Genomic DNA, 24605 nt, shown 5'->3' with positions numbered 1-24605 from the left:
CATTGTGGCCCAAAATGGAGACATTATGTTTATTATAACCTCAGAGTCAATTAACCAGATGCTTCAAGTCCCCAAGAATGATTCTTTGAGCCGTTTCTTTATAGATTCCGTCATGGAACTCTACCAAAAGCTAACCTTCCCTCAAAGAACCATAATATTTGAAATTTTGTTGTTAGAAGATGTCCAGATTCCAAAGGAGAATCCACCATATCTAGCCTCCATGTTTCCATAAAATACCAAGCAAATTGTCTCATTAGTATCTTGTCTCCTAGGGTATCAATCAAATCAATGTGTGGATGAACCTATCCTAAGTTTTTTGTCCATCTTTTCCATTGAAGAAAAACCTTCTGTAATGTTTAATTTCAATCAATTGCTTGAAGACAACATCCATGAGTAATTTCTAAAGATTAGCACAGAAGGAATGTTCAAACATGCATCAGTGCTAGTTTATATGTTTCTATTTTACCAGGCAGAAAGATTCCTAATTGCTTTACATAAACTAGATGAACAAGGCAATGCACAATCAATCATCTAGTGGACCTCTTTGGTGTGGAAGAATTCGAATGATTTAAGTTTCAGTGACTTCATAGACCAATTCATTTATACAGTGGCATGCCTTCTTAATAGTAATGTGGAACCTAGAATATGTTTTGAGATACAACTAACCTTACACCTTAGTGAACAAGTTAAAATAGGAGACTCGTACTTGTACCAGAACTACACAAAAATTAGAGTGTATGGTTGTGCGCTGCCACCATACAAACTGCCAAAATATGTTCCTATAAGAATTTTTTCATTGGAATATATAAGGCAAATGATCGATATGGATGACTTACACTTTGTTTCAGCTAAAAAAGAAGGGACAGGTTCCATTCCCAAAATCACTAGGAAACTACAAGAAGACAATTTTCTCCTTTGACACTAATCAAATCCATCTGATTGATCAGATGGATATGCACAAACTAATTAGAGAGATGTTATACTCCACATTGACTAATATTGCCATGACAGCTTCAAAACTACAGGCCTTGATCAACAACATACAAACACAGTTGAAGTTGGAGAAGGTCTCATCCTTGGCAAATGATACTAAAATTAAATCACTAGAGGACTTAGTAATTGAGCTAGGTTATGACCCTAGTGATGTAAAGGTAGTAGAGGAGATTGTGAGGAAAAAAAATTCAGATATAGTAGCTTTGAAGAAGAAGATCAAGTTGCCATCTACAGAGGATCCTCATACCAAGGAAATGTGAGAATGGGAAAAGCAAAAGGAAGACATGTTCAAGATAATAATTTAACAAAATGTCTAGATCAAAGCAATGGAGGTGGAACTAGAAAAATTTCTTAATGAGAAAGAGCGGTCCTCATAGTTGGCTATAGTTCCACTAACTTCAGTACCTATTTCAGCCGGAGGAACATTAGAGGCTTCTACATCGACAACAACACCAACACAAACCACAAATTCTTCCAATGAATTGATTAAATCCATGCAGGAGATGTCCCTTCAAGGAAAATAAATTGAGAAGTTAAAATATCAGCTAGAGAATTTACAGGGATAGAAATTGAAGATAAACAACTCCTATGTAGCATAATTACAAAAATCTCACTGGCTTACTCAAAGAATAGAGTTTTTAGAGAGTGAGTGAGTAATGGCTCAAACTTTAGCACAAGCCAAAGAAAACATATGGGTGGATATCAATCAGGCCATAACATAAATTTGTCCATCAATTCAGATATAAAAAATTGATGCAGATATAAAAAACAATAATAAAGGAGGTAAGAGAAATGTTGGGAGAAAAACCGAGTGAAGCAACAACCTTAAGCAAAGTTTTGAATTCTAAGACTAAGGAAGAACTTGAGGAGATTTAGATTGCCAACAGAACAAAAACCATTTTGGAGATAAAGAAAGTTTTACAAAAGAGGAACCTTATGATACAACTAGAGAATACGTGTTAGACTTTGGAAACTGTTGTTTAGAGGTTTCATACCAGGTTCAATTTATTGAATCAGAGAGCACTACTAGGGTTGGTAGCAATGAATGACAAATTGATCAGTTTGAGTGACTACAACCACAAAGTTTTTACTATTTCCCAAGGTAAGTCTAAGTTTGTAGGGGTAAAAGGAAGTATTATATGAAAATCTTTCCTGTTAGTGATGGAAGAAGAGATAAGTGGATCTCTAAGATGATGGATTTAAGTATGGGGGTTTACGCAGTGCATTATATTAGATATCATTTTGGGATTCAACTGCGTTAAGTAAGTCATTCATGTATGACCATTTCCATGAGAGGTAGTCGTAACTGACTAATTTCTCATGATTTTTGAATAGTTCACTTAGCACTCATTGCATCGGGTGATTCTCACAGGGGTGAAGAAGTGGGATTGAAACTAGTGAAATGAATCACATAGCATCAATCATCACTTCCGGGGCTTGCACTCGGTAACCAGGACTTCCCAGGAGGTCGCCCATCCCAGAACTCCTCTGGCTCAAGCGCGCTTAACTATGGAGTTTTCCCCACAATCAAGCCCACTTAGCTTGCTACCCCATTTGCAAAACCTTAGAAAGTATTGTGCCTCATGTACCATTCAAGTAGAGATCCCTTGACTCTTTTTGAATTTAAGTATGGGGGTTTACGCAGTGCATTATATTAGATATCATTTTGGGATTCAACTGCGTTAAGTAAGTCATTCATGTATGACCATTTCCATTTCCATGATGGAATATGACTTGGAGATCAATCCAACAAAGCTAATTAAAGGCCAGGGCTTAGCAAAACTGATGACAGAGACAAATGTTGATTCCTTTGGTATAGATTTTTTATCAATATGTTCAAATGACACAGATGATAGGATGAGTTTAAAAGTGTCTGATGAACTAAAACAGTGCCCATGGTATAGTGATATAATCTACGTTCTATAGAATTTAGAGTCTCCACCAGGGACACTCAAAACCCGAGCAAGATAGTTAAAAGTGAAAGAAATTAAATAATGTTCTCTCGATGAATATTTGTACTAGAAGGATCCATCAAGAATTCTTCTAAATTGTTTGATTGAAGATGAAGCAAAGAAGGTTGTAAAGAATTTCCATCAGGGTGTTTGTGAAGGACACCACTATTGGAAGGCTATAACAAATAAGATCCTCAAGGCAAGTTTTTATTGGCCAAATTTATTTTCAAATGTTTATAAGGAAGTGGCATCTTGTTTCAAATGTTAGGTCTTTGAAGGAAAAGATAAGATATTGTCATTACCTATCAATCCTATCTCAGTGGAAACCCCTTTTTAGTAATGGGGATTGAACTTAATTGGAGAAATTCACCCAACTTCTTCAGGTCAGCATGTGGATTTTTACTGCCATGGATTACTTCACAAAGTGGATTGAGGAAATTCCAACCAGGAAAGCTACAGATAGTGTGGTAATTTAGTTTTTAGAAGACATTTTTCTAGATTTGGCTACCCAAGAAATATTATAACATACAATTCTCAAGCTTTCAAATCCCATACGATGATCAAGTTTTGTGACGATTATAATGTCAAATTGGTTCATTCTAAAACTTATTTTCCCGAGGGAAATGGTTTGGAAGAGTCATCTAATAAAAGCCTAATCAGAATTATTAAAAAGTTGTTGGAGGAAAAAAAAATCCTAACATACTAAGCTGGAATTTGTTTTATGGGCGGACAAAATTAGTACCAAAAGATCAATCAACACTTCTTCATTTCAAATATTTATGGTACTGAAGAATTTTTTCCAGTTTCTTCAAGTATACCTGTAATGAGGTTTTTGCAAGAGCATGATGCAGAGCCTAATGAATTTTAGAGAAGAGTCAATCAACTTATTGAAGTTGAAGAAATGAGACAAGAAGTATACAATCAATCAGAGTTGTTCCAGGACAAATTGAAAAAGGACGTTTGATAAAAAGGTGAAAGCATACAATTTTAAAATTTAGGATATGGTTTTGAGATGGGATACTAGGATTGAAGATAAAGGGAAGCACAAGAATTTTGATCATCTTTAGAAAGGCCCCGAAAAAATAATGGCATTTCATGGTAAGAATGCATTCATTCTAGAGGATTTAGAGGGTGAGCTCTTCAGTGGAGGCCCAATAAAGGAGAGTTTTCTAGAACCTTACTTGTCTTCAAAGGGAAATGTTCATTTTCCATTTGTATATATCTATTTTATTTTCAAAGAAGTTGCAAGTGTGGATAGCACTTGAAAGGATTTGAAGCCCGAAGTGAAGGCCTTAAGATCTAGACTAGTGTTTGTCAGACTTTGATTTGAAGTTTCAGTATAGTATGTAGTTTTATTTCATGTCAATAAAACAATTACTTGAAGCAATGGTACAAAATAAAAGAGTTGTCCAATTGTATTAGTCACTATAGCTGCGAGTTCTTTGCTGCCTCACAGGGAGGAAAACATACCCACTGGAGCCAGTTGTTATCTCAATTTTTCTTCATTGTTTTAAGTTAAATAATGTGATTTTTTATTATTATTCAAAAGAAATTAAGGCACTGACAGTGGGATTGTCAACGCCAATTGTAAAATGTTGAATAAAAATGCAGTAATAGATGGAATATCAACACCTATGGTAGATTTTTAAAATAAAATGTGCTAACAATTGGAGTATCTGCACCACTTTTTAAATTTGTAACAAAAAATGCTGATAGTTGGAGTGTCAATTCCCTTTTGAATTTTAAATTTTCAAATGTCAATATCAAATGTTAACAAAGCACAAGTTAGTAGAGGAGAGGTAAACCAACCAAGTGAGTGTTGGCTAATCAAATGGTAACATGTCATTTCATAATTTCACATGGGGATATTTTCACCACTAGAAGGTAATCATTATGGTAAATGAATCGGGTAATTCATCATGTTTATGTATGACTGATTGACTAGCACGTTAAATCTCAAATGTTTCCGGATGGTGTAAGTAATCATATTACCATGAGTTAAAAGTTGTGCATAGTTAATCCTTTGTATTGTTTTATCCGCCGAAGTAAAACAATGTTATCCTGCATTCTTGTGATTGAATCCCACTCCCATCTTTGTTGCTTGTGTTTTGGATGATGGTTATGGGGAAGAGTGGAAAGTTGCACAGAGGGGAACCCAAAGGACCCGACATTCTCAAGGCATATCCAGAGGTTCGGGAGTAGTATCGGGAGGCTAGATGGGATGAATTTTTCTTCCGATGTATAGGTTACCATGATGAGGTTCCTAGGGCTTTCGATAAAGGATTTGATGGTTGGTGGGTTTGTCGAAGGGATTTATTTCCCTATCACAAAGGAGGTGGTTGTTGAGGCTACAGGTCTCCCTATGGACAGAGAACAGTGGTTTAAAAGCCACATTTTGGCTAGAATTGATGTGTCATTTTTCTTGAAGGACGAATACAAATATAGGACATGGATTTTAGAGATATAGAAATATTGTTTGAAGGAAGAATGCCACCTTCTCTTGAGGATTACACAGTTATATTTCACATGTGAGGAACACGTCAACATAGTCAATTTATATCATTTTCTCTTCCTCACTCACATTGCAGGACAGGTCAACATGAATGCCCCTTTCTTTTTGTTGGTAAGTCTTAAACAAATGTTTGCAATGATCAGGGAAAAACCAAATTCTTCCTCCCATTTTATTTATCAAAAAGTCTTGATTAAATTGTTTATTGAAAATCATTTAAGAAAAATCAATAGAACATGGGAGAACTTTCTCTTTTGGGGGTGTTTTGTAGAGACTGTCACACCAAAGACTAAGGCCATAGGTATAAATAAAGGAACCAAGAAAATGGTTGAAAAACCCAAAAACCTAGAGTAGGGGATTTCATCTATTCAAACCAGAAGCCAGAAGAGAACATAACTTCCCCCTCCTTTAGTTCTTGAATTGGAAAGGGTTTATTCAAGAAGAAATGGAAGACTTACGGAAAATAAGAGCTTTCCCTCTCCCCATGTATCTTCTCCCGCAGAGGCTAATTTCACTAAGTCAACAAATTAAATAGAGGTTCAAGCTACTAAACTCGAGACAAAAAAAAACAGAAAATGACAGGGAGCTTACTTTAGCTGAGATTTATAGAGGAGGAAGAAGACCACATACTAGACTGTTGAATAAACTTAGGCTAAATATCAAACTTAAACAAAACCCTAGGCTGGAAGAACAGGTCATTGAGGTAGATGATACACCTCAAAAGGATTTGATCATAAATAAATAAAAACCTACCAGTTCTAAGAGGCCTAGGAGGAAAAGTAAGAAACCTACTATAGAGGCTAAGAAACCCAGGAAAGGGAGACAAAGAAAGGTTGATATCTTGTTAGAGGCATCCACTAGACTCAACTAATCATTTCCAGAACAAAGTTTTATTTTTCCATCAGTTTTCAAGGGAATCTTGATCAGGATCCGACAATTAGTTTGTCAACATTTTTATGCTTCAATTTTAATGAGCGCTGACAGTGGGATTGTCAGAACTGAAAGCTAGTCTGTTGGGTCCCTATAATACTAGTGATTACCCCATTACTATTGTAGTTATACCCCTTATTTATATTGTTGTGCCCCTATTACCCCCATATTGTTATTTCTGTGCCCCATAGAATCCCTCTATTGTTATTTTTGTGGCTTTATATTATTATTGTTAGGTCGGCTGGATTATATTGTGACTCCCTAGACTCCTATATATAGAAAGGAGGTTTTGTCATTTGTATCATCCAAGAATTGTTCATTCATGTAATATAAAGGAGGTTTCCCCCTCGAAGAGGCTGAATTCTAAGGCGTTGATCTATCTTTTCTATCTTTTCTTGAGATGGTTTCATAACATTTGGTATCAGAGCTTTGGATTCTAGGGTTTCGCTGCTCCAAACAGGTCATCGTGGAATTTTCGCTATAACTTTTTTTCTGTGATGTTTCAGAAGTCGCAAAAAAAACCCATTTGAGAAGAAATCGCGCTGAACCTTGGGTCCAAATTTCAGAGCTTTTCGCGTGATATTTGCGGAGATATGATCGGAGGAAGTTGGTCTTTTTGCAGACTCCTGAATTACATTCAAAACAGGTGACCTGGGGAAAATCGTCATAACTTTCTCTCTGGGGATCGGATTGAAATTTCGTAAGAAGGTATAGAAAGAGGACAGACTTTAGTTTCTTGTGTGTGTGTTTTAGATTCAAAGGTTGAAATAGTGACTAGTGGCACGTCGTACAAGTTCGCTCTACTGAACCAGTCTAAAAGCAAGTCACTGTGGGAGATTTCACATAACTCTTCCTTGGAGAATCCAATTTGGCTCAGACTTGTGGCATTGGAAAGAGGACGTAGAAGGCTACTACAGGTAGCAATTTCAGAATTGGATGATCCGAAATTATAGAGATACATCAGATTCAATATCAGGCTTCTATAAAGTGAAAAAAGGTGTGTAGTTTTTTTTTTTTTTTTTTTTTTTTTTAAGCTTGGTTTAACGGAATTCAAAGGGCATAGTAGAGCATTATTATTGGTAACTGATGCCCCGAGGAAAGAAAATGCAAACACCTAGTAAGGAACCTGAAAGCTCTAGCATGACTCATGAAGAAGAGGAAGAAATGCTACATGATATATCAAAATTACAAGAACAAGTGCAACAAATGTCACGCTCACAAAAGATAACAGAAGCTAAGATAAGTGGCGTGGAATCTAAGATAAATGGCGTGAAATCTAAGATAAATGGTGTGGAATCTAAGATGAAGGGCATGGAAGATAAGATGGATGATTTGAAGAGAGACATGGCAGATTTGAAGATAGATTTGAAGACAGACATGGAAGAATTGAAGAAGTTGCTACAAGAAAGGGTCACTAATGGTGAAAAGGTAGTAAAGGAAACTCATGATGAGAACAAAAGAAATGTTAATCATGATTCCATAGACACTAATGTTGGATCGAAGAATCACCATATTCCAAAAATCGATATGAGGAAGTTTGATGGCAAGGATCCCACCACATGGATATTATAGATGGAGCAATTCTTCGATCTCAATAATGTGCAAAACGCACAAAAGGTACGTATGGCAACTGTATATTTGGAACCAAATCAGTTTGTATGGTATCAATGGCTTTTCTCTCGTAAACAATTTATCACTTGGGCAATTTTTACGGAGGAATTGATAGCACATTATGAGGATACAAAAAGCAACACTTTTTTTAGCCAATTGATAAGTCTCAAACAAAAGGGTTCAGTAATGGAGCACATTGAGGAGTTCCAAAAATTGAACATAAGGGTAAAAGATATTCCAGAGGAGCATAGGATTGATGTGTTCATAGGATCTTTAAAGGATAATATCCAACATGATGTTCGCCTTTGGGAACCTAATTCATTAGAGAAGGCATTCAGGTTAGCAAGAAAAATGGAAAGCAAAATTATGGCAACCAGGAAGCATACCACTCACAACTATAAAGATGGAAGTGTTGTTGCCCCTAGTCTTCCACAACCTATAAGGTTGACACCACAACAATTGGAAGAAAAAAGAGCAAAAGGGCTTTGTTACAGTTGTGATAGCAAATACACTAAAGGTCATAAGTGTGCCGAGAAGAAATTATTCTACATAGATTGTGAAGAGGAAGAAGAAAAGGAGCAAGAAAGGTCAAAAGAAGAAGATATACTCCAGGAACAAAGCCTAGATGAAGAACAAATAAATCCAACCATATCTTGTAATGCATTGGCAGGAATTACCACTCCTCAAACCATCAAGATAGAAGGACAAATCAAGAAGAAAAAGGTAATAGTGTTGATTGATTCAGGAAGCACCCACAATTTTATTCATTGTAGGGTAGCAAAAGAATTGAATTGCTTCCTATATCCAGCACCAGAGTGTCAAGTGATGATTGCAAATGGAGGAACAATAAATTGCTCTGGAAAGTGCCATAATATCAAGCTATCCATGGGAGAATATGTATTGACTAGCCCAATGCTTTCCATTACAATGGGAGGTATGGATGTTGTACTAGGAGTCCAATGGCTACAATCCTTGGGTACAATAGCTTTTAATTTTCAAGAACTTTTCATCAAATTTTCTACGGAAGGAAAGGAAGTTGAATTAAGGGGTATTGCAGGGAAACCAGGAAAGATAATCAGCTCTCATGGTATGACAAAGCTTCTAAAAAAGGAGCAAAGAGGTGTAATTGCACAATTATGCTTGCTAGATGTTTCCACATTGGAATCATCTATTTCTCCAGATCTCCAAAAAGTCCTGGACAATCATTCCAAGGTATTTGAGACTCCCAAGGTCTCCCACCTATGCGTGATCATGATCATGCTATTCATCTGATTCCAGGAAGTGTTCCTCCAAACATCAGGCCGTACAGATATCCCTATGTCCAAAAAAGTGAAATTGAACGTATGGTTGCAGAAATGCTAGAGGCTGGTATAATTCAATCGAGTCAAAGTTCTTTCTCAGCTCCAGTAGTATTGGTGCACAAGAAGGATGGATCATGGCGCATGTGTCCGGATTATAGGGAGCTCAACAAGCTCACTATTAAAGATAAGTTCCCCATTCCTGTTATTGATGAATTACTGGATGAATTGCATGGATCAATTTACTTCACCAAGTTGGATCTTCGTTCGGGATATCATCAAATCAGAATGAAGATTGAAGACATTCCAAAAACAACATTTAGAACTCATGAGGGTCATTATGAATTTTTGGTCATGCCTTTTGGCCTTACCAATGCACCTTCAACATTTCAAGGTTTGATGAATTCAATTTTCAAACCATTCCTTAGAAAATTTGTGTTAGTATTTTTTGATGATATACTAATCTACAACAAGTCTTGGAAGGATCATGTTGAACATGTTGACAGGGTGCTACAACTATTGGAGGAGAAACAATTATATGCAAAAAAATCCAAATGTTTCTTTGGAGTCCAGGAGGTGGAATATTTGGGTCATATTGTATCTCATGAATGAGTTAAGGTAGACCCTAGCAAAATTAAAGCCATTAAGGAATGGAAAATCCCCACATCCATAAAGCATCTGCGAGGATTTCTTGGGTTGACAGGGTATTATCGCAAGTTTGTTAAGAATTATGGGAGAATAGCAGCACCTCTAACAACATTATTGAAGAAAGATTCATTTTCATGGACTCTGGAAGCAACAAAGACCTTTGAACATCTTAAAGAGGCAATGTGCCAAGCACCGGTCTTAGCTACACCGGACTTCACAAAAACCTTTATTGTGGAATGTGATGCTTCAGGAAATGGAATTGGTGCTGTTCTAATGCAAGATGAAAGACCCATTGCTTTTGAAAGTCATCCAATCAAGGGAAATTTTTTAAGCAAAGCTATTTATGAGAAGGAAATGTTGGCAATACTCCATGCACTTAAGAAATGGCGACCCTACCTAATGGGAAGACACTTCAAGGTAAAAACGGATCATGATAGCCTTAAATACTTTTTAGAACAAAGATTATCCTCTGAAGAGCAACAAAAGTGGGTCACAAAGATGTTGGGTTATGACTTTGAAATCATCTACAAAAAAGGGAAGCAAAATGTGGTGGCAGATGCACTCTCAAGAAAGGATGAGGATGTGGAAGCATTGTTGTGTGCCATTTCTATTATCCAACCAGATTGGATAAACGAAGCAAGGGAGGAATGGAAGAATGACGAAGAAGTGTGGGCACTTATTCGAAAGCTACAACAAGATTCCAGTACTTCTGATACATTTAGCTGGCAAAATGATTCGTTATGGTACAAAGATCGCTTATACCTCTGTAAGAATTCCCAGCTAAAACAAAAGATTCTTATGGAATTGCACACTTCTCCCTTAGGAGGGCACTCAGGATTTTTAAAAACTTACCACAGGGTTAAGAAGGAATTTTTTTGGGATGGCCTTAAATCAGATATTCAAAAGTTTGTGGCGGAATGTTTGGTTTGCCAGCAAAATAAAGTTGAAACAATTAAGACACGGGTCTATTACAACCTTTATCCATTCCAAGCCAACGTTGGGAGGAGGTTTCAATGGATTTTATCACAGGTTTACCCAAGTCTGAGGGAAAGAGTGTCATCATGGTGGTAGTTGCCAGACTTACCAAGTATGCACACTTTTGTGCATTATCACATCCATTTAAAGCCAGTACAGTTTCTACTGCATTTATGGAAATAGTTCAAAAGCTACATGGAAACCCAAAGATTATTGTAAGTGACAGAGATCCCATTTTCACTGGAAATTTTTGGACAGAATTATTTTCTTGTCTTGGTACTCAGTTAGCTCATAGCTCATCTTATCATCCTCAATCTGATGGGCAAACTGAGATAGTAAACAAATGTTTGGAAGGATATCTTCGTTGCTTTGTATCTGATAAACAGACACAATGGGTCAAATGGTTGCCTCTGGCTGAATGGTGGTATAACACTTCCTTCCATACAGCAACAAAAATGACCCCATTTATGGCACTTTATGGGTATCAACCACCATCCATCACATCATATTTAAGAGAAAATTCTAAGGTTCAGGCAGTGGAACATCACATCGAACATCAACAACAAGTCCTCCAACTCTTAAAGGATAACCTCGTGTTGGCACAAAATAGAATGAAACAACAGGCAGATCAACATCGCAGTGAAAGAAGTTTTGATGTAGGTGATTGGGTATTCCTACGACTACAACCATATAAGAAAATGTCCCTAAAGCAAGCTAAGAAGGATAATAAATTATCACCAAAGTATTATGGTCCATACAAGGTGTTGCAAAAGATTGGTACTATGGCATACGAATTGGAGCTTCCTGCAGCTTCTCGATTGCACCCAGTTTTCCATGTTTCATGTTTAAAGAAGGTTATAGGTGACAAGCTCCCAATTCAAACAATATTGCCAGAACTTGACGAGGAAGGAAAAATTATATTGGAACCGGAAGCAGTCACAGAAACAAGAACTTGACAGCTACGAAATCGATCAATTTCAGAGTATCTTATCAAGTGGAAGAACTTATCCGCTGAGGATTCCACATGGGAGGATGAGAATTTTATGTAGAGGTATCCAGAACTACTCAAGCGTTGAGGACAACACTTTTTCTGAAGGAGAGGGGCATGTTGGGTCCCTATAATACTAGTGATTACCCCATTACTATTGTAGTTATACCCCTTATTTATATTGTTGTTCCCCTATTACCCCCATATTGTTATTTCTGTGCCCCATAGAATCCCTCTATTGTTATTTTTGTGGCTTTATATTATTATTGTTAGGTCGGCTGGATTATATTGTGACTCCCTAGACTCCTATATATAGAAAGGAGGTTTTGTCATTTGTATCATCCAAGAATTGTTCATTCATGTAATATAAAGGAGGTTTCCCCCTCGAAGAGGCTAAATTCTAAGGCGTTGATCTATCTTTTCTATCTTTTCTAGAGCTGGTTTCATAACATAGTCTGTCAGTGATCCAATTTTTTCTCTTGATTTGAAAAGGTGTTAGTAAATCCATAAACACTAGAGGAAAATGCTATTTTAAATGTGGCAAGAAGCATCGTGGAACAAATACAACCTATATAGAAGGATCTAATTGCTAGATGTCCTTTTTGTGGATCAATACCATATGTTAAGAGAGAATATGACACATCAAGCATAATGATAAAGCAAGCCCCTTTAGAAATTCTTGGCAGGATATTAATCATTAGTTTGATCCTTAATTTTGGCTAGCTCTCGAGAAATAACATGATATTTAGATACAAAATATTTGTATGTTGGTTTTAGACTAAACAATGTAATGTATGTATTTTAAATTAGAGATATACTTGTCTATTTTTTAATCTTGTAATTAAAGTTTTTGCTAAAAAATTGGTTATGGTTCTGTAATATTCTATAAAGTCGATAATGACAATTGACTAAGGTTTGGAATCTTTTGAAATAAATCCTTCATGTGTATTGTTTGTGTGTGAGATCAACTATTTTACATCAGTTTATGCTAGAAGTTTGCATAAATTCATGTGTTTATGAATCCTTGTATGTTTTCTAAGTTTTATATGTTCTTCAATATTTGAATACTAGGTTGGTGAGTTGGAATTCATACCTATGTGATAGTGTTATAGAAATTTTTGGGAACTGCAACCCCAATCATATATGTCCATAAACCAAGGGCTTCTGAGTCCCTAAAAGTGTTGTTTAATGCCCTAAAGGAACAAGGTTAGCTGATTACATCATCTCCTAGAAGTTCTCCATAGAAAACTGCTCATAACTGGTCAAAACTGGACCATACAGGTTGCTCAGTGCTAAGGGTGCGATGCATCTCACCTGCCCAGTGTAAAAGGTGCGATGCATACTAGAAAGCCCTTCTGTAGGGTGCGATGGGCGAGAATGGACAAATGGCAGAGACAGTTTGCGAGGTGGATGATCATGGAATCTTCCAGAAACTTCTCCTGTGACACTTGCCTCTCTAAATTTGCCTAGGGATGAGTAAGAGATCATCAATCTCCAAGTGGAATCAAGAACTATCAGAGAGAAGACACTAATAAAAATCCCAGAAGCTGACTCACCTCCCTGCAATCATCTATATATGGATCCCTCATCCCAGAGATCCAGAGGCTGGAATTTTGTATCTTGTAAGGAAGTGCTATTGGTTTCTTGGTGGAATATCATAGTGTTGGGTGATCTAAAATTTTCATGAGGTGAAGAAGGGCTTTCATGCTAGGAGGATGACACTGGGTCAGATCAATGGGTTATAATCCTCTCTTTTAATCTTTACATCAATAAAGCTATTCAAGTTTTCCTCCACATTCTTGTATGTCTGATAGTATATGCATTTGTGTGGTCAATATATATCTAGTCCTATATTGTTTATGATTGTAGATATTTGCACTTTGAAGGTATTATGCTGCTTTGACTTTACAGGTACTCTTTGAAGTGGATTGGTCAAGGGAGAAGCGGCAAAGACTTGTCAGTGAGGAGAAGGAACAAGCAAAGAACCTAGCGAAAGATCAAGGTTGGTATTCTTTGATCCTCTCCTATATATTTCTCATAAAGGAAAATGAAAGTAACTTTAATTTGTTTGTTTCTAAGATAGCTACTTGTCTTAGTGGGACTAGCAGCTCTGCATAGACACTAGATTTCCTGATAACAAAATGGCGACTCCGATGGGGAGTGAATAGATTGTTTGCTTGTCTATATTTGTTTGTTTTATAAACTTACAGACAAAGCCTGAAGTCAAGCCAGCTAGCCTTCGAACTGCATTTGCTATGCAAGTGAAAAGTAGATCAATGTTGCTTCAATCTATCTCCGAGTTTTGTTTATAAACTGAACAATCTATTTGCAAACATCCTAATTTCCCTGGTGGTGGCTCTAGTAACCTCATTAGATCAGCCCTTGTGATTTCTATTTACTGACTATCATTAGCTCGTCCTAAATCCTTGAACTAAGCTACAAACTATGACCAAGAACCAAGTTGAAGTCTTGTCCCTGGACCATCACACTTTCTCCTCTTGGGAATTTGGATGCATCGCACCTCCCATGTGCAGTAGGTGTGCTGCATCGCACTTTCCCTGTGTAGCACATGCGCTGATCAGATAAGACCTCTTCTGATTCCAGATTTTGGTTTCTTTGTTCACTCTCTTCAGCTTCATTCAAGAGTTTTGTTGTCTGTGATCAGTATACCACTATGGAAACTCCCTTCCTTTGCATGATTCCACCTCCATAGTACAAAGAATTGTGAATGTTTTTATGTATTATGCACCATTTACAGTTCTCTTTTACAAAAAGTAGCGTAATCAAGCTGTCATCTTTTGATTTGGAAGTGTTGCAAGTGTCATTTTCAGTCAAAGAAAAGAATCCTATCGTTCTTGATGGTCGATTATACAGTTACTCTTGTATTTGATTTGAATTAGTAGTTTTTCAAGTGTCGAAAGCAGTTTTCAATTCAAAGTCGCAAAGTGTCGTCATTATCTTCCTTTCATTTTTGAAGAGAAATTTGTTAGTACTGTCGCTTTAAAAAGATAATTCAGATTTGTACTTAGCATGATTTGTACTTAGCATTCTTCTTGTCATTCACACATTAAGAAGGCTGAAAAAAATACATGCATGTGCATTTGCATTTAGATTGCTTGTTGGTTTGATTTAGGATAGTGCATCTAGTGTGTGCTCTCTGTTCTATGTTGAAAGAATATCATCTCTCTTTCTTTAGTAGCTAGGATTTTCATTGCAAAAAGAAGATTAAACGATTGTTTATCATATTAGATTGAATTTTAGGAATTATATATCTACATCACATGGTGAACCTGAAAGGAAAATTTGTTAAGAAAGATCAACTGTAAAATAAATTCAATGAACATAAAAACGGTTTGGAACTTAACGCACAACATTTAGAAGTCTAGGCTAGAGACGTATTCTGGCGTCGTAAAGCCTGGTAACTATCGCTTTCATTGTTGGTTGGGTGATTTCTCCTCTTTGAGATGACAAGTGCCAGTACGGACTTGTGCTCCCACGTACCGTCGAGTATGTATTGGGAGACCACAATAGGCTATATGCGTTATCCATAGGAAGCTGTGTCTACTACCCTATCGATCATAATGCACTAAACACAGCATTCAGGAAGATTGACTGCCGTACCATAAAAAGTATTCTGCAGTTTTGCGATTGGTTTGGTAATCCCTCTGTCTAGATTTCCAGAGTATTCTCTTTCGTTCCTTTTCAGACTCCCTAAAGGAAAAGTTCCATCTGAGCACTTGTCACTTCAGGGTCATTAAAAATCAAAGGCAACTAGAGTCATCTTTTGTTTTTTCTCGACTCTTAAAAATTGAAAAAGAAAGTTGTGTCAAAGCGTCTAAAATTCATTTAGTTTGGAATCATTTTCCCCTTTATTTTTAGTTGATCGAGTAATCTGTAATCGTGGAGGAAATTCAATCGAAACCCCATCGTTCGCAGAGACTTATGAGTCAACTGTCTTTGTCTCCGGAAACAAAACTATTCCAGACAAAGCGAACTCGTTTAACTGGATCAAAGTCCCTTGGTTTGGTTGGAACAAGTGTTCCGACACCCTCAGAGACTTCGGTTACTCCAAAAATTTCTGGTATCCCTGCCTCTACAGAAGAAGTTCCGTAGCCACAAGAGGACAGTAGAACCGATCCTAGTGTGACGGTAAACACTTCTATTCCTGAACCGGCTCCATCTACAGCTGATTCGGAAGGTGTATTCCCCATCTATCGCTGCAGAATCTATACCTTCTTTGGCACCGGAAATATTTTACGGACCTGACAGTCTACCTCTTCCACCTAGATTGATTGCTATAAAGAGATCGTGGAGGATCCTCCATCTAGTACTCCATCGCATTTTGGAGTTGGGATCACCCTATATCCTTCTTTGTCAGAAATTAGTCTCCCATCATCGGAAGTTCTTGTAGAACCACTAGGAAATCTTTTGGATAGACTAGTGTTATAGACATTTTTGGGCACTGCAACCCCAAGAATAAATGTCCATAAACCAAGGGCTCCTAAGTCCCTAAAGGTGTTGTTCCAACCCCTAAAAGAACAAGGTCAACTGATTACAGCATCTCCCAGAAGTTCTCCATGAAAAACTACTCAGAACTGGTCAAAACTGGACCATTTCACCTGCTCCATAGGCAAAGTGCATTGCATCCCACCTGAATACACACAGTAGGTGCGATGCATGTCAAAAAACCCTTCTATGGGGTGCGATGGGTGAGAAGGGACAAATGGTAGGGTCAATCCACAAGGTGGAGGAGCATGGAATCTTCCAGAAACCTCTCCTGTGACACTTGCCTCTCTGAATTCGACCAGGGATGAGTAAGAGATCATCAATCTCCAAGTGGAATCAAGAACTATCAGAGAGAAGACACTAATCAAATCTCAAAAGCTGACTCACCTCCCTTGCAGAAATCTATATATGGATCCCTCATCCAGAGATCCAGGGGCTGGAATTTTGTATCTTGTAAGGAAGTGTTGTTGGTTTCTTGGTGCAATATCATAGTGTTGAGTGATCTAAGCTTTTCATGAGGTGAAGAAGGGCTTTCTTGCTGAGAGGATGATGCTGGGTCAGAACAATTGGTTGTAATCCTCTTTGCTCTTTCTTGATTATCAATAAAGCTATTCAAGTTTTCTTCCACATTCTTGTATGATTGATGATTTATGCATTTGTGTGGTCAATGTATATCTGATCCTATATTGTTTATGATAATAGATTTATGTTCTTGGATAGTGTTATGCTACTTTGATTCTATAGGTAATCCTTGAAGCTGGGTAGACAAGGAAGCGAGTGGCAAAGACCTACCAGAAGAGAGAGGAATCAAGCAAGGAACCAAGCGCAAGACAGAGGTTGGTATCCTTCTCTTATCTTTTTCTCATAAAGGAAAACGAAAGTAGTTTTTAGTGTGTTTGTTTCTAAGGTAGCTACCAACCTTAGTGGGACTAGTAGCTCTGTATAGACACTAGTTTTCCCGATAACAAAATGGCGACTCCACTGGGGAGAGAGTAGATTGTTTGTTCATCTACATTTGTTTACTTTATAAACTTACAGATGGAGCCTGAAGTCAAGCCATCTAGCCTTCGAATTGCATTTTCTATGCAAGTGCAAAGTAGATCAACGTTGCTTCAGTCTATCTTCAGGTTTTTTTAATGAATTAAACGATTGATTTACAAGATCTCTAATTGCCCTCATGGTGGCTCTAGTAACCTCCTTAGATCTACCCCTGTGATTGATTTACTAATTACCACTTGCTCGACCTAAATACCTGAACTGAACTGCAAACTGTGACCTGAAATCCAATCAAATTCTCATCCTTGGTCCAGCGCACTGTCTGTTCTATGAACTTCAAATGCATCTCACTTCCCGAGTGTAGTAGGTGCGTTGCATTTTAGTTTCACTGTGTTACAGTTGTGCTGATCAGACGAGGCCTTGTTCCTAAATTTTGGTTTCTGTGTTCACTCTTTTTAGCTCTATTCAAGAGTTTTGCTGCCTGTAGTCAGTACACCTCTGTTTGAAACCCCTTTCCTTGCTATTATTCCACCTCCATTGTGCAAAGAACTGTAAATGTTTTTATGTATTTTTGAGTCATTTTCAGTTCTCCTTTACAAAGAAGTAGCGTAATTGTACTGTCGTTTCTTGATTTGAAAGTGTCGCAAGTGTCATTTTCAGTCATAGAAGAGAATCGGGTTGTTCTTGATAGTCGATTACACTGTTACTCTTGTATTTGATTTGAGTTAGTAGTTTTTCAAGTGTGGAAAGCAAGCTTTCAATTCCAAATAACAAAGTGTCGTCATTGTCCTCATTTTGTTTTGAAAAGAAACTTGTTAGTAATTGTCGCTTTGGAAAATAACTCAGATTTGCGCTTAGCTTTCTTTTTATCATTCACACATTAAGAAGGCTGAAAACAAATACATGCATGTGCATTTGCATTTAGAACATTTGTTGGTTTGATTTAGGACAGTGCATATAGTGTGTGCTCTCTGCTATTTGTTGAAAGAACGCCACCTCTCTTTCCTTATTGGCTAGGATTTTCATTGCAAAAAGAAGATTAAACAACTGTTTATCATCTTAGATTGCATTTTAGGAATTGTACATCTACATCACGCGGTGAACCTGAAAGGAAAATTTCTTAAGCAAGATCAACCATAAAATAAATTTAATGAATCTAAAAACGATTTGGAACCTAACACACAACATCTAGAAGTCTAGGCTAGAGACGTATTCCGACGTCGTAAAGCCTGGTAACTATTGTTTTCACTGTTGGTTGGGTGATTCCTCCACTTTGAGATGATAAGTGCCAATACGGACTTGTGCTCCCATGTACCGTCGAGTATATTTTGGGAGACCACAATAGGCTTTATCCTTTATCCATAGGAAGCCGTGTCTGCCTCCCTATCGATCGCAATGCACTGAACACAACATTTGGGAAGATTGACTGCCGTACTGTAAAAAGTATTCCGTAGTTTTGCGATTGGTTTGGTAATCCCTCTATTTAGATTTCCAGAGCAATCCCTTTCGTTCCTTTTCAGACTCCTTAATGGAAAAGGTCCATTTGAGCACTTGTCACTTCAGGCTCATTAAAAATCGAAGGCGACTAGAGTCATATTTTGTTTTTTCTCGACTCTTAAAAATTGAAAAAACAAGTTGTGTCAAAGCGTCTAAAATTCATCTAATTCGGAAACATACTTCCCCTTGATTTTTAGTTGATCGAGTAATCCACAATTGTGGAGGAAAGTCAATTGAAACCCCGTCGTTCGCGGAGGCTTACGAGTCAACCGTCTTTGTCTCCAGAGTCGAAACTGTTACGGACAAAGCGAACTCATTTAACTGGTTCCAAATCCCCTGGTAAAGTTAGAACAAGTGTTCCGACACCATCGGAGACTCCGGTTACTCCAAACATTTCTGGTATCCCTGCCTTTACAGAATAAGTTCAACAGCCACCAAAGGACAGTAGAACTGATCCTAGTGTGAAGGTAAACACTTGTGTTACTGAGCCAGCTCTATCTACAGTTGATTCGGAGGGTGTTATTCCCCAAACATCTGTCGCTGCAGATTCTATACCTTCTTCGGCACCAGAAATATTTTACGGACCTGATGGTCTACCTCTTCCACCTGGTCTGATTGCTATAGAAGAGATTGTGGAGGATCCTCCATCTAGTACTCCATCGCGATTTGGAGTCAGGATCACTCTATATCCTTCTTCATCAGAAATTAGTCTACCGCCATCGGAAGCTCCTGTAGAATCGCTAGGCAATCTTTTGGATAGACTAGAAATGTCTGAACAACCGTCGACATCTAGGACTATGTCATCTGACATAGTGACGACAGAACTCCCTGCTGTCACTCCAACAATGTTCGCCGGCATACCATCTGTCCCAACTAGCTCTCAATCACTAGACGGGGCCCACTCAAGGGCTATTTCGACAGTATGGTCCGTTCCTGTTTGTTCATCCGGAATAGTATCCAGGAACTCTTATGTTGAGTCTCAGCAAATTGATCCTTCAGGGTGTCAATTTGGGCAGTCCGATCCTCAAGGGAAAACAATTCCTTTAAGTACCGGATTACCGCCGTATGGGGGGCAGTATACCCTTTCATTGTCTCCTCCGGGAGGACAACCATACGGGAGTTCACAACAAAATTCAGGTTATGCTGGAATTACATCTAGCGGTTGGGTACCGATACTACCTCAACAACCAAGAGTTGTATATTCGATGCAACAATGCTTACCTATGTCAAATATACCGACTACGCCAGCTATTGTGATGGTGTCACAAGTACAAGCATTGCCTATTGTATGCCAACCTCAAGTTTCGCAGGTGGTAATGCAACAACCTCTTATCCCTACGACTCAACCACAATCGCCAACTAGTGGAGTGACACAAGCCCAAGCGGGTATAATTACCCCTCATCTTGGTCAAATAGTCAGTATTGGACAACAACACATGGCTTCACAACCATGGTTGGTGCAATACCAACAACCGTAATTCCAACAAGTATACCAAGGATCTGAGCAACAAATCTTTGCAAATAGCGGGCAACCGTATATTCAAAACGGTCAAAATCAACCGTTCTACAATGGTTATGCCCATCAACCTTACCAAAGTTACGAGCATCAAATGCATTATGCTTGTATGCAAAGACCAACTGCTCAGGCAATTCCATCATATACTGGGTATGCTTCGCCAAACCTGAATCAACAGTTACCCTTCATGGCAACTTTGGAGTTACCAGATCTAAATAGGTTAACAAACGATCCAATTGCTTACGCCCCTTGGTGGCCAGCGATTCTGCATAAACTTCCGTCTGATATTCCTAAATTTAATGGAAATCCGGGTGAAGACCCGTCGAATCATGTGATGACATTTCATCTATGGTGTTCATCAACACCCTAAACAATGATTCGATTAGGCTTCACCTTTTTTAGAGGACGTTAACTGGTCCAACAGCAAAATGGTATATCGAGTTACCCAGAGCTTTGTTTGACAACTTCAGTACACTAGCCACAACCTTTTTAACCCATTTTCAGTTACAGATAAAGTACGAAACAGGAACATAACTTCTTACTAATTTCAAGCAAACAACGTCCACTCACATATCCGATCATATTCATGAGTGGCGACGTTGTCGTAGAATGATAAAATCGTATGTTCCTGATCAGCTTTTAGCTGAATGGTTTATTAAGTCTTTATTACCTTCCATTACAGAAGATGTGCCAAAAGGAGGAGTCGTCACTGAAGAGCAAGTTATTGCTTGTGCGCAATATTTAGACTTGATTTATACTCAGTCTTTCATGCTCTACGATAAGATCCTTGACACTCCCAGACCAGAATTTTCCTTTCCCCCTCCTCCTAAATCGAACAATGACTCTCATGTCGGCGATGGCGTGATTGGTACAACAGACACGAAATCGACAAAGGCTACATCTAAAAAGGCCCGTAATATTTCCAGTCAAAATGCAAAAGAAGAACTTCTCACCTTGGAAGTAAATGCCATCTCGACAGATAAAGGCAAAGAAACCAAGCAACCAGGAGGCAAGAATAAAAACAAAGGGAAGAAGAAGAAACATGAGGAATCATCACCTGAAAAATCTTTTGCAAACCCTCCTGGAGATAGGAAACCAAAAAATCCATGTATAATATGTGATGAGGATCATTGGACAAGAGATTGTCCACATAAGGCTGAGCTTAAGAGATTCATCAAGAATTCAAAAACCTCGGCCGTATTGACTAATCCGTTTCCAAATCCAGGAACAAATTTGGTTGCTAGTGAAACTGCTTCCCCGTCCCAAGTACTAATGTTGTCGGTTTCGAAACAGTGAAATGATGCTTTGATATCGACAAGGAACAAAGATTATGGGAATCCACAGTTGTCGAACAACAAGGATAAAGATCAACCTAGTAGTTCAACAACAACTTCAACAGAAGTTGTGCCGCCCATCATTCCCGAGCTAACAATAAAACCGCCAAAGGGAGTAGTACACAAGTTGACATTTAATCCTCGTGCCAGAGCAGCACAACATTATAATATAGTGGAATATCTAGCCCAATCGCCATCTGCTATGTCGACACTTGAGATACTGCAAAATTGCCCATCCCAAAAGCAGGCTTTATTATCAGCTATCGGTGGGATAGACCCAAAGGATTCTAATCTTGTTTCCTTTAATCATAAAGGATATGATCCTCAGTTACCAGCTCAACTAGCTTTCCTCATTCAAGTGAAGGCCCTGAACAAAACTGTTCATCGAACAATTATTGATGAGGGGGCATCTACATGTATTATGTCAATGAGTTGTTGGAAAACTTTAGGATCTCCACCCTTGTCGCGATCTTCGATGACATTAAAAGAATTTTATGGATGAACATACACCCCATATGGGATTTTAAGTAACTTGCAAGTCGAAATGGGGGGAAAAATAGTAGAAATTGATGTGGAAGTGATCGACGGAAACCTCGATTACAACATCCTACTGGGAAGACCATGGATATATGCTATGGATGCAGTTGTGTCGACCTACTTTAGGAAGATTGCATTTCATTTTCAAGGAGGAATTACGATCGTCGACCAACAAACATTTCTCCCGAATAGTTCCCAAGTTACAGGAAGCATTCTGATGATCCATGGAAGCCCCCATATGCTTCAAAATATCGGAGTAGGCCTACTAAAAGACCCTATATTAATGGGGACTTTTTCCCTTCCGCCTCCAATCAATCAGGTGGAAGTAGCATCGGTAGGAACCTGCAATATGGTATCTTCGATTCAAAAGATCTCAGAAAACGATATAAACATGGATCATACGCAGGTATTGTCTCCGAGCCCAACAGAAATATTGTAGCAATCAATGTTTTTGGCATGGGAGGCAGACCCGAATCAACGCTCATCAAGTGTTTGGATAGATAGGTCTAAGGAATATGGCACCCCTTCAGATCCTTGGTTGCAAGTGCATTACACTGATGAAGGAATTATTCAATCAATGGTAATTGAAGGGGCACCATGGGAAGATTACCACCATCATTCCCATCTTCCAGATTGTAAAGAAGATACTCCTGATGACCTTCATCATCCTTCAGTTTTTGATTTCCTATCAAATACTGTAAACACGGTGGATTCCAAGTGAAACTCGTCCAACATTGAAGAGATTATCACCATAAATATCTCGACCAAAACAGATGTTGTAGAGAATATTTATGTTGGCAAATGTTGTTCTCCTTCAGAACTGGAAATATATAACGCTCTTTTTCGCGAATTCAGAGATGTCTTTGCTTGGTCATATGATGAAATGCTAGGCATTGACTCGAGTATAGTTGAACACGAAATCAAGATGTATCCAGATGTAAAACCAGTACGGCAACGGCTACGGCAGGTGCACCCCAAGAAAGCCGCTGCCATTAAGGCAGAAGTTGAAAAGCTTCTCCATGCTGGTTTCATTTACCCGGTTCCTCTAACCGATTGGGTATCGAACATTATTCTTGTTATGAAAAAAGAAGGAACGATTAGAGTGTGCGTCGATTATAGGGATGTAAATCAAGATTGTCTAAAAGACAACTACCCTACACCCTTTATTGACCAGATAATTGATGAATGTGCCGGATGCGAAATCTTTTCATTCATGGATGGATTCTCCGAGTATAATCAAATAAATATCCGCCCACAGGACCAGTCAAAGACTGCATTTATTTGTCTGTGGGGCACATTCGCATACCGCAAATTACCCTTTGGTTTAAAGAACGCAGGGGCAACATTTCAGAGGGCAATGAATTATGGCTTCCATGACATCAAAAACATCATTCAACCATATCTCGACGACCTTCCGGCTCATTCACAAAAGCAGACCGATCATTCGCAGCATTTGAGAGCGATATTTCTACGTTTCCGACACTACAAGATACGACTCAATCCACACAAATGTGTGTTCTGTGTCAGTTCTGGTTGTTTACTTGGCTTTGTAGTCTCAAAGGAAGGGATTCGTCTCAACCCATGTAAGGTTCAGACAATCATAAATTTGCCTCCACCTTCAAATTTGCTTCAGATTCAGAAACTCCAAGGGAAAGCAAACTTTCTGAGGAGGTTCATTCCGAATTACGCTGAACTTGCTAAAGGTTATACACTTCTATTAAAAAATGAATTGCCCTTCATCTAGGATCAGGTCGCGCAAGCCTCCTTTGATGCGTTAAAATAATCCCTAATGAAAGCATCATTAATGTAAACTCCTGATTATCAAAAAGACTTTAACCTGTATCTGGCTGCAGTGGATACAACCATCGCAATGGTTTTAGTTCAAGAAGACAACTAGGTAGGAATTTAAATGATACAGAAATCAAATATTCCTATGCTGAAAAGCTGGCGCTCGCAGCTGTTCAAGCGATACAGAGATTTCGACACTATGTCCTCTTTCGAAAAACTACCATTCTGTCAGATTGCAACCCCATGACTTATATATTGTCGCGGCAGTTGCTGGGGGGCAAATATTCAAAATGGATAGCAATTCTACAAGAGTTTGATCTGGAATTTGTAAAATCCAAATCAAAGAAAGGACTGGTTTTCGCAAAATTACTATGCGATCTCCCATCGTCGTCCAACGAAGAAACATCAGATGAAACAATCGTGGATGAATATTTGTTTCTAATATCTTCAAGCAATCCGTGGTATGGAGATATAATCATCTATCTCCAAACCCAAAAATATAGGCCTAATACCTCCCGCTCCGAACA

This window comes from Pinus tabuliformis, chromosome 6 (assembly GCF_031772625.1).
Source record: "Pinus tabuliformis cultivar Carrire ecotype Pingquan chromosome 6, CPIR1, whole genome shotgun sequence".
NCBI classification, from domain to species: Eukaryota; Viridiplantae; Streptophyta; class Pinopsida; order Pinales; family Pinaceae; genus Pinus; species Pinus tabuliformis.
This window is presented reverse-complemented; position numbering follows the sequence as displayed.